Source organism: Daphnia pulicaria, chromosome 10 (genome assembly GCF_021234035.1).
Source record: "Daphnia pulicaria isolate SC F1-1A chromosome 10, SC_F0-13Bv2, whole genome shotgun sequence".
NCBI classification, from domain to species: Eukaryota; Metazoa; Arthropoda; class Branchiopoda; order Diplostraca; family Daphniidae; genus Daphnia; species Daphnia pulicaria.
This window is the reverse complement of record NC_060922.1, coordinates 1,225,989-1,238,647: the sequence shown is the minus strand read 5'-3', so window position 1 is coordinate 1,238,647 and position 12,659 is coordinate 1,225,989. Positions and strand designations below refer to the sequence as shown.

Sequence of the window (12,659 nt, the reverse complement as noted above, 5' to 3'; positions counted from 1 at the left end):
CCTATAGACCCAATAATGTTACAAACATCGACGCAATCTTTTAAGCCAACTACAAACTGTAAATATTCAAATCTCTACGTAATAATATGAGACAACTTGGGTCGTTTTCTCTTTTTGGAGGGTTTCGAATCTTTCCGCTTCTTTATCGAGTGGAAATTCGTTCTTCCAGACGACAAAATCAGATGTGGAGGATGTTAGCAAACTGGAGGAGATGGTCCAACTGGAGCAAATCGTGTGAGACAAAAGACGACGATGGCGATCGCATCGCAGGATATAAAAGAGAGAGAGAGATGAGCGACGATCGTTTTGAAAAACCAAACAAAAACTATAGTGGCGTCAGTCTGACTTTTATTACATTTGGTTGTTCTCTACCGCTCACGTCACGCGTGTTTTTGTTTTTTAAAACAGAACTGTGTCGATCCAGTCACGCCGCGCCCGTTGTTTTGTCGTCCCATTCTTTTTTTTTGATTTCTCACTCGCACCAGGTGAAGAAGAGCTGCGAAGACGCATCAGCTCGAGATGAAAGATCGTGGCGGATCCATAGCCGTCAATTCCCCCTTTCCTCTCTCTCAACCGGGAGTGATGACGTCACTTATTTCGGGCTAGGCTTTCTTTTTTATCATTGGACCCCTCTATCCCGTTTTTCTCTCTCTCTCCTTCGTGAGTGATTCAAGAGCGGAGCGGGAGAAGAGAGAGACCCACATCTTCCAGCAGATTTTCTTTCGGTTGCTTAATGAAGGGAGCCCATTAAGCGGTGAGCGCGTCGGCGGCGTCGCTCCTTTCCATCACGAATTTTCGGGCTTTTACCACCTCTCTCTCTTTTTCTCTCTCTCGGCTGTAGAGAAAATTTACAAGACAGACAGACACGCTCTGAAAAAAATGTGTTTGTTCAGTTGTGTGTGGATATGCCGGGACGAGTTTCTTCGTCTTTCCATAAATAATACATTTCACATCACAAGATACACAGGCGCTGACGTTGATGATGATGATGAAGTTCGTCCGCGAGCGCCACTCCAGCATCTCTCCATCGGATTGGAGCTGCTAGCTGCTAGACGTAACAGCCGAGAAACAACCGCAGGAGAAACCAATTCTATTCATCAAGCGCGGTCGAGAGTATAGGAGCAGGAGAAAATCGGAATTCAGCAGCTTCTTCGTGACCTTTCACCTCCTACCCCCCTACCGACAATATATGTTACCCCACCCCCACCCCACGGCGTGACTTGACTGTTCCCAACCGGAATTGCCGGCTGATGGTATACAAACCCGCCACTATGCGAATCCTATACGTCGAACAACAATTCAGACACTCGAAATTATTTGAAACGATAATAACCAGTGTACGTATAATACACGCAGTCCATTCGGCAAATGTTTTCCAGTTCTACATCTTTTATTTATAAAAATTTATATAAAAGCGCTTCTGCTACTTCTGCTTCTGCTGCCCACGGCGACTCGAGTGGGGGAATCTTATCCAGTCAAAAATTTTAAAAATAAAAATAAAAAAACGAGGAGAAAACGAAAAACGAACGGAAGAAAAAGGGGCCGGAAAAAATAAACAGAGTCATCGATCAGGTTGTTGATACTAGACGGACAGAATCCTATCACCACTGTAACCCCCTTCGGCCTCACCCCGAAATAGATACACACACACATACACACAGACAAAATGAAGAAGGAGAAATGCATTTTACCAGAAATAGACGGGCACGAAACGACGACGACGACAACAACAACCCAAAAATATAGTCGATGGTATATAGGAGAGCCGATATCTGTTTCTTTGAAATGTTGAGCCCAGCAAGAACCAGGAGGCTCTCAATGCCAAAGGTGTACCAAACTATTAACGATTGGAATCATCTGCCAAGGAATTGAATGTTGTCTACGTACACAGATGGGTCGGCCCGTTGAAAAATTGAAAAATTGAAATAAAAACTTTGGGCTTGTTGTTGTTGTTGTTTTTTTAGAAGCTGTTGAGAACAAAAGTCGAGTCGAGTCTGTTGTTTAGATAAGACGGGCAGGTGTTGCTACATACACTCAGGCGCCACACACACACATGGACGTACACGTATAGTGCCGGCCCAGCCCTTTCGAGTCTCTATGCGACTTGAAAAGAGAAAAAAGGTCTCGAGTCATTGATGACTATGAAAATAAAAGAGTTGCACATGGAAAGTTACCTGGAATATACAAGCAACTGCGTACCGTACCCATCTACACTACCCCCCCGAAACTGCACTAGAGTGTTAACCTATAGCCAATGTGGTCCTTTTGTTGGACTCTAGCTCAAAGTGGAAGCAGCAGCAGCAGCAGCGGTCGTTTGATTAGTACCGATAGGACACAGCCCCCCTCGGTTCGGTTGTCTCCCCCCCCCCCCACCCCCCACCCCAATATTGGGGTTGTTGTGTTGAATGGACTCGGAGGAGTTATTGAACCCTTTGACGGCCTGGAAGAGCGACTCGAATATACTACTACTAAAAAGGGGTGGGAGGTAATAGAGGCAGTCAGGTTACGTTTTGTGTCGAGTGTTCCAACAAACTTCCGGCCAAGAGAGAGAGAAAGAAAGAAAGAAAAAGGGTTGGCACCTTCTCCTTGACAACTATACATATAACCCTCGTGGTAACCGGGCAGTAGTAGTAGTAGGAGCAGCAGCAGCAGCCGGCCCGTCTATTTGCCCATCCGCAAAAACGTCGATGATGAAATACGATGATGAACTCTGGCGGCCACGTCAAAAAAAGCTTCCAAAACAAAAGAGGGGAAGTACACATGTATACCGAAAATATCCTTCTTCCGCCTGCCTACTCCTTGTCTAAAACGGATGTGTACATAACGGACACACGTACGCCACTGGTGTGGTGGTATACAACAAAAATAAAAAGCTGGGCAGCCATTCGGATTGGCATTTCTCTTATAACCATTGAGAAGCAAACAAAATCAAGGCGATTCTCAAATGAAAAATTGACGGACAAAGTTAGTTCATTTTCCCAGCGACTAATGAGAGCCCAGTCAACACCCGCCGAAAGGCAATTGAATTCTTCTGCTCATTTTCCTATACGGTCCGTCGACATTTTTTTCTTAAAAAAAAAAAAACCTGCACGTCCAATTCTTTTTTAACTCGCCGCTATGTACCCGCGCGCGCAATCTAAATATAAAACGCACGAAAAATTGGCGGCGAGACCGCCGAGGGATTTTGGAGAGCTCTCTCGACCTTTCGGGATCCTCGGTGGGGAAATTTCTCCCGTCGTCCTACGTGACCATCTCTCTCTACGTGAGTACCGACTAGGGCGCTGAGTTTTGGTAAGGTCTCTGACTGCCGGTCGATGATGTATCCATCCGGTGGCGATGGTATAGATCGAGCGACAACAGACACCTCATATCGCCGCACAGCACATTCCCCGACGGTCCCTTAGACTCTCTAAGACATCTAGGCCACTGTGCATCCATTTATTCGTTTGGAAAACTATCAATTTTCAAAATGTGGCGCTGGTGGTGGGTGATGAGTGCGCATACGTAGCTAATGTCCGCCTGGAATGCGACAGCTATTGGTTTGTTTTTGTTTTTTCAAAAAAGAAATCTGAAATAATTTCAAAAAATTCACCGAGTTGGAAAAGAAAAGAAAAAATTGTTATCCAACTTGGGGGTGAGCAGATGCCGGTCAAATCTTTGGGTCATGAATTCATGATTGTGTAACGTTACGTCGGTTAAGACGGTTATTTTCAATGCGGAGAAAGTTAACGTGTTCTTTCTTTCTTTTGGCCATCTCGGCGTGTGTGTGTGTTGGGTGTAGTAAGCACATAGCGGCTGGGGGGCTGCGCTGCTGCTGGCGGAAGGGGTGTTTGAAATAGAACTGGTGTAAGTTCTCTCTCTCTATGCACCGGGCGCTCTTACACACCATTCAGGATTAATGCGGTGGAACAAGACCGCAAAAATCACGGGACCCCCGCTCTCTTTATTATTTCCACCTCTCTCTCAGTCTCTTTCTCTCCCCTTTGAAACTCTCAAACTGGCTTTTGATTGTTTTCAACTGCCTTTCTTCTTCTTCTTCTTCGTGCTGCTATTATATATATAAAGAGAGAGAACGGAAGAATGAAAGAGTGAAGAAAAAAAAAAGAGCCGGTGAGTTGTTCCAGACCATCTGCACCTGGAGTTCCTTTTTCCACATTCACTTCATCTACACACACACACACACACACGGAGAGCTATTCTATTTGTCTGTATATACGTACACATCCTTGTACTCTATTTGACTAAAGCCGCTTTTTTCCTTCCCACTATACATCCGAGTTGGAGTATTTTTCATTATATAACTTTTCTTTTTTTCTTCAAGGAGATGTATTGGATGGTTGCTCTCTCCTTCCCTTTCCAGTCCGGATTTCGGATTCCTGGCCGTCTCCTCCTATTGTTAATCCTCAATCAAGTCGCTGGATAATGTACGTAACCGCCATGCCAAAGTTTCAAGTTCTTTATCCTTATCCCTTCGGAACAAATAGAAAGAAAAAGGAAAATAAGAAAAAACTGGTCTGACCACACACACAAAACTTTTTTGGTGGGCTGTCAAAGGGGAAGAAAAAGTCCCGGAACGGATTGAAATCGCGTTATGGCGCGTAGTAGAGTAAAGCAGGAAGCAGCAAACATAATAAGCTGATGCGAGCTGCTTCCCAGACGACGTGTGCATTAACAAACGCCCAAATATCTACAAGTGACACAGCAACACACAAACTTTGCAGTTCAGGGGACCAACCAACCAAACGAGTCCAGGTGCGTCCGTACGTGTGTCTGTATGTTGATATGTTTAGCAGAAAGAACCGTCCAATTGGTGTGCCCAAACCAACCCAAAAGCTTCTTTTTTTGTTCGTTTCTTTTCTGGGTGGTTGAATGAACAATATAAGAGAAGATAAAATTGAGAAACGGACATCCACGCTGGGGAGTTCTGACGTGATTTGGCATGCAGGTCGACGTCTCTCACCTTCTTGTTTAAATTCGCTTTTAGTGGGGGGGGGGGGGGGGCGCGGATACCCCAAACAGGCCAAACACAGTCCGTCATGAACGGATCTCCATTGTGTGCGAGATCAAACCCCAAAGAGAAACGGAGAAGAGCAGCCGATAAGATTGGAATAAATAAATATATATCAAAAACTTCTTTTCTTCTTTTGTAAGTTACAAGTCCGTATGTATAATATACAATAAACCTTGTCTATAAGACTCATATAGTGCTGCTGTGATCTCTCTCTAAAGAAAAATACAACCTGGGCCGCGGTGACGGGCGATCAGAGTGAGCGGCGTCCGTCACGAAGTCGAACGAAACGGTTCCGGCCCTGCTGTACAGTATACTAAGACTGGCGGGCTCTTCAAAACTCGTCGACATGAAATTTGCAAGTGAAAGAAACCTTTATTTGGGACTTGTGAAACTGCCACGCAACACATATAACGAATAAAGAGGGGCCCTACTCTTGTGTATTTATTATGATTTGGGCGCTCTCGTCGGGCGGCAGCCCATAGTGAATATACGATCCTGCCAAATTATTCGACTTTCTGTTCTCTTGTTGTTGTTGTTGTGGTTGTTGTTACTTTTACAATCGGCCAACCATGTCAAAAGCTGTCGATTCTTTACGAGATTTGTTTCCTTCTCTCTCTCTCTCCTTCCACATTATTACCAGTGAGGAGGAGGAGGAACTGCGGCGAAAAAAATAAGGGTGTGGGAGTTGCATCGTCTAAATTACAAGCACCGGCCGAAATATATTAAATTCAAAACGGGGCCGCCCTCCTTCGACTCCAAAATTTATTTTTTGGTTTTGTTTTGTTACCTTTTCTCCCGCGAGTCGATGGATAAAATCGGAACCCATAGAGATCGAAAGAGGAGGAAGAAGAAGAGTAGGAGGAGGGGATATGTATATTATATTGGAGCGTTAGTTACAACGTCGATGAATTGGGTTGCTGTTGTTGTTGTGGTTGTATAGATGGACTCGGCCTCGGTCGGCGTGAGGTTATGTGTGCGCACGTCTCGGTGAAAAGAACAGCCCAGAAGAATAGACGAGAACCGGCCAAAGAGGAAGAACCAACTAACACGTTATTTCGTGACGGAACCAGAGCCAAAAAAAAAATAAAATAAATAATAGTTCACGGGGAGAAAACGGCGAACGGAGAAAATATTCGTCGGTCGAGTCCCGAACCGGAGAGCAGAGCGGAGCAATCAGGCCCATTATTCACAAAAGAATTGAGAAAGTCCCCCCCCCAGAAAATAAATTAAATTTTTAAAAAATGATTTCTTTTGCTGGCCAACATTTGTAAAAGGACTGGGGAAGAAGAAAAAGAATCTTTCGTGCGTTCGTTTGTTTTGTCGCCCAAGAACGACGAAAGCGTCGGCCGCTATTATGTGTAACATCGTGATTTCCCATGTAGCGACGATGTGGAGATTTCACCGCCGAACCAGAAACGGCAGATGCCACACAGATCTCAATCATCATAAGAAAAAGAAAGATAGAGAGGAGAAAAGAATCAAAAAAGGGCCGACATCATCACTGATGGAGGGCCGATATTCGATTGAGATCCCAAACACGGACGCGACTTGTGTACCTTATTCCACAGAGTGACACGAAGTTTCTTTTCTAATCCGAACGTATGACCCAGTTTCTGTGCCACAATGTAAAATCCCAGCGCACTTGCGAAAAACAAAATTTCGAAATAAACGGGAGGGAAAAAACCCCCGGGTACAAATGACCAATTGAAATCAATGAAAAATCAAATCATCAAGGATTTATGTACTATAAATATAAGATTCTATTTTAAATGCGAGCCTGTAAGACTAAACCCTTGAATATAAGCGCTGGTGGAGAAGGGAGGGGGGGAAAGAACCGGCTGCCGGTCGGGGAAAGGTGCGACATGACGGTGCTAAATCATCGCTCACCAAGTTCTTTATTTTTTGATTGCACAGACTCTGACTCACTCACAAACCTATCAGAGGGGGTGGGTGGGTGGATGGATGGAGAAAACAAGGGGGGAGGGAAAACTCACCTTTACAGAGAGTCAAACTCGCACCTGGAAACTTCTTTTTGTCAGCCTAGTCCTCGGTACAACGTTTTCTAATGCGTTGCTTTGCCCACGCCTGTCCATACAGAGTTTAGAGAAAGACTCTCAATAGACGAGATATATATATATCTATTTATTTATTTATTACTTTCTCTACCCCCCCCCCCCTCTTCATTTACGAGATCATTTATCATCGCTTTACCGACAGGACGGCAGCACTGCGTCGCCCGTTTTTCGGACACAGCACGAGCGGCCGGCCAGCCAACCCAGCGCGTACGGACTATTAATTCCAACGTCATCCGTCCTGACGTCGGTGCCGGAGTTAAAAAAAGAGCAGAATAACATGTTACTGGGGGAAAAAAAGGAGGTCCTTTTTGGACTAGGCGTCTTGTTTTGATTGAAAATTCCCCCCTCCGTCCAGCAGCGGCGAAAAAATGTATTCCCTTTTTCCGCCGTTACAATGTGAGCCCTGATTGGCCTGCTGGACTCGTGAAATGTGTCTATATACTCCAGGTGCGATGGTAATGGTGGCTCTGACTATACCCACCGCAGGTCTGTACTACACACACACACACACATAGTGTAGGTACTTTGTCTATATAAGTGGTGCGCTTGTTTGAGTAGGTGCTGCGGGGGAGGAGTAGGAGAAGGCGGTAAAAATGTTTGAAATAAAAAGAGGAGGGAACTTTGAAAAAACAAAAAAAGACTTTGGAAAATTTCCTCATGGGAGGCAACAGCAACAGCAGGACGAGTTGATATGCGCATCTACAAACTGAAAAGAAGATTTCCGGACCTTTTCTGACCTGCATCATCGGTGACAAATGAATATTGAGCTCGGGCTATTTATCTCCCGACACATCGTCATTCTCTTTTTCTTTTTGAAAGTTTTCAACTTGACCGTGTGTGTGTGTTCTTCTCCGTGTCAGCTGTTTTGGCTATTACAAGCCGACCGCTTTTAGGCGCTGCACCAAAAAAAAATAAAAAAAAAGGAAAATTCCCATTTGCTTGGTACATTACCGAGCAAGAGCGAACTACTACTAGTCAGTCAGTTTTAAATATACACACGCACACTGACTGGATATGTACTATGTTAATACATTATGACTGAGGCTGCTGCTGCTGCTCGCGCCGGTACGTCGTCACCGCAGCCGATTGCGGACACGCGAGTTGTTGTTGTGTGTGTGTCCTTATGGGAGAAAAGGGGCGACTGGGGTGCGGTAACGCGAGCGCGGAAAGAAATCAGAAAATCTCTTGGCCCTAGTAGTGCGCGCCTTCTTCTCCAAAGAAATAAAATCAAAGAAAATGGGATAGAAAAAGTAAAAAAGCCGAGAGAAGATTAAGAAGAGGCAAGGTGAAAAGTGACATGCGCACCATGTGAACCTGACTTTGACCTATACAGCAACAGCTGGACACACCGGGACCTCCATTCGTTGGCAACAAGTCCACCGTGTGTGAGCTGTGCACGCGCCTGTACATCACTGCCAGCCAGCCAGCCAGCACAGGGCCATAGACGAATAGTTTCCATATACCTCCCCGGCGCTCGTGATGGTTTTCTTTTTATTTTTATATTTCTTAGAGTATCTCCTTTTTCTCCCCTTTTGGCCAGCAGGGTGAGAAAGAGGAGAAAGAGGAGGGCTGTTTAGTGGGTAACTTAATAATAACAAAAACACGCGCGTTTCATTATATCCGACACCCCCCGCGGAGACGGGAGAAAAATGGTAATCTCCTCTCGTTACCAGTCGCAAGGAGTTTAGGAGTCCAGGAGCCCAAAAGGAGCTGAAGAGTGAGAAGGGAATCACTTTCCTTATCCATTGACTTTGTGGAAATATCAAAGAAAAGAAAGAAAAGTTCGACTTTTGTTTTGGGTTTCGACTAAAGAAAAAAGAGACGGGCAAAGTCAATAGATCACGGGGCAACGGGCGACGACTCTCTCTCACGCCCCTTCGTGTGCGAGGGGTTTCGGATGACAATCGCCGAGCGGATTGTCGCTAGGCTCAACACCCGGGAATCATTTGGCATTCCTAAACGGAGTGGAAGGGGCTGGTGTAGATGGGCGGGACGGACGGACGGACCCAGTACATAACGAGTGGGAGGAGGAGGAGAAGAAGAAGAAGAAGAGTAAAGTGCCTCGCAATTATTCAGAGCACCGCCACTACAGCACGCGTTTACCATTAAAAATTGAACTCGATTCGAAATGGAAAGGGTGATGGGGGTTAAATTTAAATTTTCCCGGGTAAACAACCCAAAAATCTGTTTCCGTGTTCTATACGCCGAAACGTTTCCAGCCTATTACGCGCCGCCGCCACCGCCTTAATCGTCTTTTCCTGGAAATATTTTACCCCAGGAGCGGTTAGAAAAAAGAAAAAAAAAGGAAAAATAAAATAATAAAAATCTTTTTGGCCAAGGGGAGATACGAGAGAAAGAGAGGAGCGCCGGGAATCGTTGGCCGCCAAGACGTTGAGTTATAAGAGTTGGATCTCGCCACCTGCCCCTCGTCTTTCAACTCTTCAGATGTGGCTGCGCTGCCTGTGTGTTACTTGGTGAGCGCGTGCTAGCGCGTGCGTGTATATATATATATATATATTTCAGTGATGCAGCAGCTAGCTAGCTAAACCTCGGCCGGCTATTACAGGATCCTCTCCTAGAGTGATGTAGTAAATAGGCATATAGAAAATAGCAGCGCACGTTAGCAAAAAGACCCGCTGAACTCGCCCGTTCGTTAACAGTTTGCTTTTCGCTAAATATTTTGTTGCCTTCCTTTTTTATAAGCTGAAAATTTTCTTTTCTTTTTTGTCTGTTTTCAACATCATTTGATCCGATTTAAAAATTGAATTTGCTTTTGCAACAGATAATACAAGAGGAGAGATTATACCAGTCTGGATGCGTATTGGCCTTGGCCGGCTATGCTCAATTCCAGTTGCAAAGCCCAACGACGAAAGGAATCGAGGTCAATCCGGCGTTTGCGGATGAAAATCCTTGGGCCAGCCATGGCGCTGTGTAGAAACTAGAAATATCGAGCGGAGAGTCAAGAATCTGTGGCCGCTAGACGGACCAACAGCAGGTGTTGAAGTGCCAGTGCTGCCCATCACTTTGGGAAAGAGAGAGAGAAAAACACAAACTCTGAACCCCCCGTGTGTGTGTGTAATGTCTGGAGCGCGAAAGACAAGAATACGAAATGGGACCAATCCCCCCCCCCCACTCCTTGGCCCACCTCTAAACTCACTGCCGGCCATCGCCGCAAAGGAATGTGTATCAAGTGAAGGAGGAAGGAAAGGTTATACAAGTGCAGACGTGATCCTTCTCCTCATTGTGTATATACACACGGTGGTGAGAAATCGGACCGCAGAGAAGAGGTCCTGATGGCCAACAGTCAAAATAAACACCTCCGAAAGTAATGAAAACCTATTGGAAATTGACTATTCGTCCTCAATTTGCCGTACGTGTGTGCCGGTTCTCTAGTATAGGGAAAGACTTGGCTTGAATTGTTATTTCTTAAAGTAGAAAAAGGAAAAAGAAAAATAAAGAAAATGCCGGACGGATCGAGAATTCTAGACGAAATCTGGAGAATGTAATCAACACCCCGGACCTTTCCTTTTTTATATATTCGCCTGCCATTTTCGATTGTGTTTTTTTGGTCTTGTTTCTTTGTTACGAATTTTTGTAGTCTGCGGTTTTATTTGTTGTTGTTGTATAGCCACCAGGAGCCCCCCTGATAGCCACTAGCTCCTAGCCAAGGAGCTATGCGGTGGTGATGGTGGTGGTGGCTGCTGCTGGGCTAGCTGTTGCTGCTGCTGTGTTAACGGAGATGTTTTAACGGCTGTGCTTGCAGCAGGTTGTGTGTCTTGGTTAACGACCGAACCCGTTGGACTCTCCTCCCTACCCGCTATCTATACGACTGCTAATAAAAACTTGTGTTGGCATTTTCAACATCTCGCTAGCTCTGGTCGCCGGAGAAAAGAAACAAGAAAACAAAAGGGGAAAAACGAGATGGAAATGAGAGGCAGATAAAAAAAAAAAACAAGAAACAAACAAAAATCCCCCCCCCCCAAAAAAAAAAAAGATGTTTCCACACAAGAAGAGAACGCATCAATTTGCCAAAGGTACAACACACTGAGAGCTCTATAGGTGTAACAATCCGGTCGTATTCACGCAGACAACAAAAAAAGGAGAGAAGAAAAGAAAAAGAGAAACATCTCTATATTTTTAACTATTCAGAGTTGTGTGTCTATATGTGTGTGTGTGTGTTGTTCGTGAATTCGTGTGCTGATCGTTAGGTGCATTCAAGCCGGAGCTCTGGGCGTATAATATACATACGAGGAGGTGCCGATGTGGCGGCAGGTCCTCCTTGGTCAAAACATTTTCGAGTTGCACTTTGCTTAAAGTGTTTAAAAAGATTAAGTCTAAGTTACAAAATTGTCGAATTTGATTGTTTGCCCACAGACAAAGTTGTGAGGTAAAAAAACAAGCCTGATCTACAGTAGTTCTACAAATGAGTTGTTTAATGAACTCTAAGTCTCTAACTGAGTCAACAAAAAACGCCAAGAGAAAAACAGTTCCATTCAAACGCCTTGCTCACGAATAATGGTACTCCGCACTATGTCACGATTCATAACCGCCGTAATCAACGCCACAAACAGTCAAAAGGGAAAAAAAGAGATGAACGTTTCCTACCTTTAAGCCTGGGGAATTCAGCAAGGCTCTCCATCCATCCGAAGACTAGTTGAATCCACTAGACGAAGTATAGGAATAAGGGTGTCCTCGTGACTGCACCCACACTCGAGAAAGGGGAAGGAGAGATCCGTAACTTGATCGGTAGTTTCTTCAATCAAAGATGGATGCTGTTTATCTAAATCAAAAACAAAAAAATGGGTTACGAAAAATATTGACAGGAACCACAAGTAAGGAAAAATTGGAAATGAGAAAGTGGGTAAATCGGAATTATTATTAAACAGGAGAATTCGATGGTGCCATGTAACACACTCCATTTATACAAGTCATGCATCGTTAAATACCTAACAGGCCACAGGGATAATTTTAATAAGGAAAATCATTACCCAAAGGATGACACTGATATTTTTGGTGATGACAGGTTCAGCACAAGCAAAACTTGCATATCTTGTGGTTAAGATGGCTGGCAGCTGGCTCCAGCCACAAATCTGCACAAAGGAAAATTATGTTACACATTGCAAACAAAATACCATGCATGGGCAAGAGGCTTACATGATGAAATAAGAGTCAGGAACTAACATCTCACATATTTGGAACTTCTCTTCTACTTAAGCTCCCACATTCTATAACAATTCTTAGTTTTATATACCTGCTAAACAGCATGGAGTGTCTATTGAGCTATTCTATATAGACCAGCGACACCAGCGAGTGGGCACACGATCACGTTTCTGTAAAGACACAACTTTTTTTACAAAACCATAGCAGACGACACTCTTATATTCTAATTAGACCTAAGATATCGATAGAAAGTATTCAAAGAAATATTAGTAGTAGAGAAATAATTAGTTCATCTCATAGTCTTCTACCTCAGTCAAGATAAAAGTAAAAATTTGTAAGATTCCCACAGAAAATTACTTTAAGACTGAAACCGCCACAATGAGACCCTCCAGGACCCTCTTGGAAGCCAATAG

At 44.4% G+C, this 12,659-nt stretch overlaps 1 long non-coding RNA gene across 2 annotated transcripts; it reads right to left on the bottom strand.

Moving 5' to 3' along the window:
* Positions 1-11,438: 11,438 nt before the first annotated feature.
* On the bottom strand, positions 11,439-12,418 carry LOC124314361. Of its 2 annotated transcripts, none has more exons than XR_006911188.1 (3): positions 12,241-12,418; positions 12,075-12,176; positions 11,439-11,866 (listed from the first exon to the last, which is right to left on the bottom strand). It is a non-coding gene; the product is annotated as an uncharacterized LOC124314361 (long non-coding RNA). The 2 variants fall into 2 exon arrangements; XR_006911187.1 differs by having other exon boundaries at positions 12,338-12,418.
* Between the last annotated feature and the right edge of the window lie 241 nt (positions 12,419-12,659).